At 43.1% G+C, this 6,655-nt stretch overlaps 1 protein-coding gene across 3 annotated transcripts in view; it reads right to left on the reverse strand.

Annotated features, from left to right (window-relative positions):
- The window catches only part of large2 (LARGE xylosyl- and glucuronyltransferase 2), a 101,003-nt gene extending 94,647 nt beyond the window's left edge, over positions 1-6,356 (reverse strand). For all 3 annotated transcript variants that reach the window (XM_061758255.1, XM_061758236.1, XM_061758245.1), the window contains exon 1: positions 5,912-6,356. The gene's annotated coding sequence lies outside the window, so the exon portion shown is untranslated. The remainder of the gene's footprint in view (positions 1-5,911) is intronic.
- Positions 6,357-6,655: the final 299 nt, after the last annotated feature.

Here is a 6,655-nt window from a genome sequence, read left to right on the forward strand (position 1 = left end):
AACCTACGACGCATGTTTTTGGGATGTGGGAGGAAACCGTATTGCCAGGAGAAAAAGGTGCTCTTGACTTGAAAATTTCACCAGATGTTGGGAACAACCCAAGTAATCCATACATACAAAGAAGGTAGAACAAAAAAGCTAAAAAATTAAGTTGTGTAAAAATGTGAAATGACACGGAGGAAAAAGTATTGAATGCATCAATTAACCTACCATCCTTTTTTGGGATGTGGGAGGAAACCAGAGTACCCGGAGAAAACCCACACAGGCATAGGGAGAACATGCAAACTCCACACAGGCGAGGCCGAATTTGAACCCAGGTCCTCACAACTGTGAGGCAGATGTGCTAACCAGTCGTCCACCATGTCACCCTGGGTGTACTCTGCCTCTAAATCAACTGGGACCAGCTCAAGTTTCACAGTGACACAATGCTACGGTGGCCTGGAAGTGCAAGAAAATATAACAAATTGTAAAATACTTTTACATGTCAGAAAACAAATTAACAAAAGCCAAAAAAAAATGTGAATTTCAGAAAACAAATTAATAAAAGCCAAAACACTTTTCAGAAAACAAATTAACAAAAACCGAAACACTTTTACAAAAGACGAAACAAATTACGTTTGCGACAACGTTCCCGGAAAGGGAACGTCCCATTTCACAGACTAGAGCCGCTTTAGTACGACAAAAGAAAACTTTTGAGACATAAAGACATTGAGAAAAACAGTCACTGAGCAATAAAGGGTTGGTAGTTATCTGGTAATGTCCTTTCGGTACATTTTTTTTTTTTTTTTTTTTTTTGACAGTTGTGCAAAAAGATGCAGACTCCTCTAGCACTTAGAGCAGTTCGAATGACTAATATTACAATAGTCCGGTGCAACGACCATAGTGCAAAGGGCGCCGAGACTTCAAGCGAGTAGTATGATAGTCTGGGACAATGTTGATTGTGCAAATGTTGCAGATACTCCTCAGTCAGTGTGCAAATGGAGCAGATGCTACTCTGGTATGAGTGGCCAGTATTGGTCAACAACAGATATGCAAATAGTGCAGCGTGCTGAGACTACTACAGTGAGTGCACGAGTAATATATAATTGGCCCAACAGAAATGTGACAACAAACTCAAGACAAAAAGACAAAAAAATTGCCAGCGTGTTGCAATAGAATTGTAGGTTAGGTGTTTAAGAGGTTGATTGCAAGAGCGAAGAAGCTGTTGGAATGTCTGCTAGTTCTAGTTTGCATTGATCGGCAGCTCCTACCTGAGGGAAGGAGCTGGAAGAGACGGTGACCGGGATGTGGAGGGTCCGAGAGGATTTTGCACACTCGTCTTAGTTCTGGCAGCGCGCAAGTCCTCAAGGGTGGGTAGGGGGGGTACTGACAATCCTTTCAGCAGTTTTGATTGTCCGTTGCAGTCGGAGTTTGTCCTTTTTTGTAGCAGCACCAAACCAGACTGTGATGGAAGAACACAAGACTGATTCGATGACTGCTGTGTAGAACTGCCTCAGTAGCTCCTGTGGCAGGCCGTGCTTTCTCAGAAGCCGCAGGAAGTACGTCCTCTGCTGGGCCTTTTTGAGGACGGACTTGATGTTGGTCGCCCACTTCAGGTGCTGAGAGACTGTAATTCCCAGGAACTTGAAGGTCTCGACAGTTGACACAAGGCAGCTGGACAGCGTGAGGGGGAGCTGTGGCGAAGGATGCCTCCTGAAGTCCACGATCATCTCTACAGTATTGAGCGTGTTCAGCTCCAGGTTGTGTCGGCCGCACCACAGCTCCAGCCGCTCCACTTCCTGTCGATATGCAGACTCGTCACCGTCCTTGATGAGGCCGATCACAGTGGTGTCATCTGCAAACTTCAGGAGTTTGACATCCCGGTGCAGTCGTTCGTGTAGCGAGAGAAGAGTAACGGAAAGAGGACACAACCTTGGAGCGCCCCAGTGCTGATGCTCCGCGTGGATGAGGTGACCTCCCCCAGCCTCACCTGCTGTGTCCTGCCCATCAGGTAGCTGTAAATCCACTGGCAGATGGCAGGTGAGACGCTGAGCTGGAGAAGCTTGGAGGAAAGGAGTTCAGGGATGATGGTGTTGAACGCTGGGCTGAAGTCCACGAACAGGATCCTCGCATAGGTCCCTGCACTGTCGAGGTGTTCTAGGATGAAGTGCAGTCCCATGTTGACTGTATCATCCGCAGACCCGTTTGCCCCGTATGCAAACTGCAGGGGGTCCAGCAGGGAACAGGATGATACTTCGCACAGTTCCAGATCTATTGAAGATCTGAGTGAAGACTGGAGCGAGCTGGTCCGCGCAGACATTGAGGCAGGATGGGGACACATGGTCTGGGCCTGCCGCCTTGTTAATATTTAGTTGTTTGAAGATGCGTCTCACATCCTGTTCGTGGATGGTTAACGCAGAAGTCGGTGGTGTGAAAGTGTCCTTTTCAAATCTGCAGTAGAAGGTGTTCAACTCGTCGGTTAGTCTACTATAGTTCTCAGCTTGGGGGGGGGGGATCGTCGCTTGTAATTGGTTAGCGATTGTAATGCATCCCAGACTGATTTAGAGTTGTTAGCGCTAAACTGTTTTTCTAACTTTACTGCATAGTTTCTCTTTGCAATGTTAATTTTTGGTTTCTAGTGCGATTATTCAGGGCCCTGTCCCCACTTCGATATGCGTCCTCTTTAGCCTGGCAAAGTTGCTTAAGTTTGGCAGTGAACCACGGTTTGTTGTTATTGAATGTGCAAGGTATTCAAGTCGTTGGCTAGTGTGCTATTGTTCTCAGCTTGGGGGGGCTCGTCGCTTGTACTTTAATTGAATACACTACGAAGACAAGATATTTAATGTTCAAACTGATAAACTTTATTGTTTTTAGCAAATTATCATTAACTTTGAATTTTATGGCTGCAACACTTTCCAAAAAACTGTTTGAACATTAAATATCTCGTCTTTGTAGTGTATTCAATTAAATATAGGTTGAACATGATTTTCAAATCATTGTATTCTGTTTTTATTTATGTTTCACACAACGTCCCAACTTCATTGGAATTGGGGTTGTATATACAGCATCAAACGCCTATACAGGCTCGCTGTTCAGGGCGTCCATGTGAACAATAGCTCAATGTGTGGGGGTGCGTCGGCAACTCCTATATTTATGCGATGGTTCGGTCCAGTCGGGTTCGACCACGTTGCACAGTGTTCGACAGGCTTTAGGGTTAATGGCATTTATATTAACGCTGCCACACTTAATAAGTCACATACTTCCTTTACCGTCTGGAAGCAGTGGAGCGTGTTCTACCGGGATACAGCAGCCAATCAGTCCTGGAGCCAGTAATGTTGGAGCAGGAAAATGCGCTGGATTCCTAATCATGTTGGACGTTCCCTTTCCGGGTTGTCTCAATTGTAATTTGTTTTGTCTTTTGTAAAAGTATATCTGCTTTTGTGAATGTGTTTTCTGAAATGTAAAATTGTTTCGGTTTTTGTTCATTTGTTTTCTGAAAAAGTGTTTCGGCTTTTGTTCATTTGTTTTCTGAAAAAGTGTTTCGGCTTTTGTTCATTTGTTTTCTGAAAAGTAAAAGTGTTTCGGCTTTTGTTCATTTGTTTTCTGAAATGTAAGTGTTTCAGAATTTGTTATATTGTTTTGCACTTCCAGGGCACCGTACAATGCAGACTCATTCAATCTAACTTAACAAATTTACTGTGACAACACTTATTTCATTTGAAAGAATCTTATTACATAATAGAGAAGCAGCAGCAGGGAAAACTAGCAAGTGCGGTGAAAAGAAGTACTTAATTTGCAGTTGCACATGATTAAAATGGTAAACTGTGTAATTCTCTGCCCCCTTCGTTTCCTCGAAATAAACAATGTATGTTAGTTTAACATAATTTTAATCATGTGCAACAGATGTACATCTTCAAATTAAGTACATTCAAACAACTTTTTTTTTTCCCACTGTGCTAATCAAACTAGGGTTAAATTAAAAAATAAGACACACATACAAAACTGCAAGAATGTTACATTGGAGCCCTCTGGCAACAGTTTCCGTTAAACACAAAACTGCATGCTGTGATTGGGTGGCGACCAGTTCAAAGTCACGACCCGAGTGAGGATAAGCGGTATGGAAAATGAATGGATGGACAAAACTGCATGTAGCATGTGTGTGGTTTAATCTGTGACAACAATTAGCATGCCACTCACTCAAGTCTCCTTCTGCTTGGTCATACACATTATTTACTTCTCATAGTGACCACAGGCTATGAATATACTGTAACTGCCGTCAGGTGGGGTTAATGTAAAAACCATTAGCAGTAAGAGAAATTTGAGCGGAAAGATGGGAGGAGGTTTACAGACAATTGCCACCAGTTCACAGCAGAGACTAATTTGGGGCATGTCAATGAACACATCATTCACTGACGGTGTATGTTGTAGGTTTAAACCAACTGTCAGCCTTTGTTTTACAGACAAATAATAAAACACCATTCTTAACTATTCCGAACTTTAAGGCACACAACGGACAACTGTACATTATGACATTTTTACAAACAGAGTTGTGATGCATTCTGGGAAGGATCACACATCCTCCCATCCAGGGGAGTGATGTCCCGTATGCACCAAGTCATGTTTTCAAGACGTGGACATCTCGCGCGGACAAGCAGTCAGTCAACAATGGAGAAAGGAGAGAGGCTCATGTTTTCAAGCTGTTAACAAGTTTGTGTCAGCTAAAGATGAAATGTTATTGAGTTATATTGTATACTCTACTGTCGCCAAAGTGTTCTATAGCTTCAAAAACACTACGTCAATGTTGAAGAAACATTTTAAGTTGCGCGGTTACAATCAAGGTTAAAGGGAAAGTCTCAGACATAGATACTGTAGAACAATATGACACTTTCGGGAAAGTTAACTATTTATTAAGTTTTCTAGCTAACTAGCTAGCGAGCTAAGCAGCTAAACAGCTCGCTCGATTGTTTAAAACAGATGTTATTAACTGGCGGACCGTGATCTGATATTCATTTGCACTGACAAGGGGCTGGATTGCTGTTTGATTATTGATAGATTTTCGGTGTTTTCTTGGTTTTCATGCCTTTTTGCACCTCCCTTTCTTCATGCATTCAATACTTTTTCCTCCGTGTCATTTCACATTTTTACACACGACTTAATTTCTGAGCTTTTTTTGTTCTACCTTCTTTGTATGTATGGATTACTTGGGTTGTTCCCAACATCTGGTGAAATTTTCAGGTCAAGAGCACCTTTTTCTCCTGGCAATACGGTTTCCTCCCACATCCCAAAAACATGCGTCGTAGGTTGATTGAAGACTCTAAATTGCCCGTAGGTGTGAATGTGAGTACGAATGGTTGTTTGTTTATATGTGCCCTGCGATTGGCCAGTGACCGGTTCGCAGTGTACCTCACCCCCGAAGATAGCTGGGATAGGCTCCAACACACCCATGACCCTAATAAGGATAAGCGGTGAAGAAAATGGATGGATGGATAAAAAAGGTATTTATGTCGTGTCAAAATGACTTTTTTGTAATAAAATAATAATAATAATAATAATTCTCAAACACGACTGTTAAAAATGCACTTTCAATAAAGTATTGGCAAAATAACTAATAGTTACCGAGTTCCTTTTTCATGGTAACTGTCGCAACACTGCATACCACCCATATAGACAGACAACCATTCAAAGCTATGAGCAATATGAAGTCTCCAATTACCCAGCCTGGACAGTTTTTGGACTTACTAACCTACAGACACAATGACAGGTCATCCATCAAAATCCAACAGATTTTGTCCGTTCTAAAGATATGAGTAAAGTTTTCTTTACTGAAAGTCAAAGAGAGAGAGGCTGCCATCTGCTGCAAAGAAATACAATATTAATAATAATAATAAGTATTATTATTATTATTAATTATGATTATTATAATGAAACTCACCTTTGCGCGATGCTCAAGGATTTTACCCCCAGTGTTGCTCCATTTAGGTACACAGAATTTCTAAGCCTTTCACAGATCCATTCCAAATCACGACTCACACTCTTCAGGCGCGGGCTGTAATTGTTTCAAATCCAGAAATTGTGTGCATACATGTATGACGTGCGTTGACAAATATAAAAAAACGGTCCCCCTGAGATGATACAAACACAACCGCACGTGTTGGCAGCGGAGCAGAGACTGACTGAACTGTGTTAGAGCTTGGAGCGAAGAGGCTGAGTCCAAATGCAGGTGTTGTTGTTTTTTTTATGCCTGAGTTGGAGCAATGCGGAGGCTGCTGTTGCGAAACCGTCGTTGGTTCACTCATTATCTGTTGACGGGGTTATCGCACTTCATTCTCTTGCCGCTGTGGTACTCCTTCCAAAACTGAAGCAGATAGAAGCTGTGCCCTGCTCTCAATACCACCACCGCCACCACCGCCGCCGCCGCCGCCTCCCTACAAGCCCCACCCACACATAAAACGTAGCCAATAGCAGGGGCTGCCTGGTATTTCCCCCGCACCCTTCTCTCTCTCTATCAAAGAGCACCCCAACACCCCCCACCCCCAGCACACACAGATAACACTGGAAGGAGAGACGTGACTGGAGTTATTTTCCACCGAGTACACTTTTTTTATCCATCCATCCATCCATTTTCTGAGCCGCTTCCCCTCACTAGGGTCGCGGGCGTGCTGCAGCCTATCCCAGC

The sequence above is a fragment of the Phyllopteryx taeniolatus genome, chromosome 2 (genome assembly GCF_024500385.1).
Source record: "Phyllopteryx taeniolatus isolate TA_2022b chromosome 2, UOR_Ptae_1.2, whole genome shotgun sequence".
Taxonomy (NCBI): domain Eukaryota; kingdom Metazoa; phylum Chordata; class Actinopteri; order Syngnathiformes; family Syngnathidae; genus Phyllopteryx; species Phyllopteryx taeniolatus.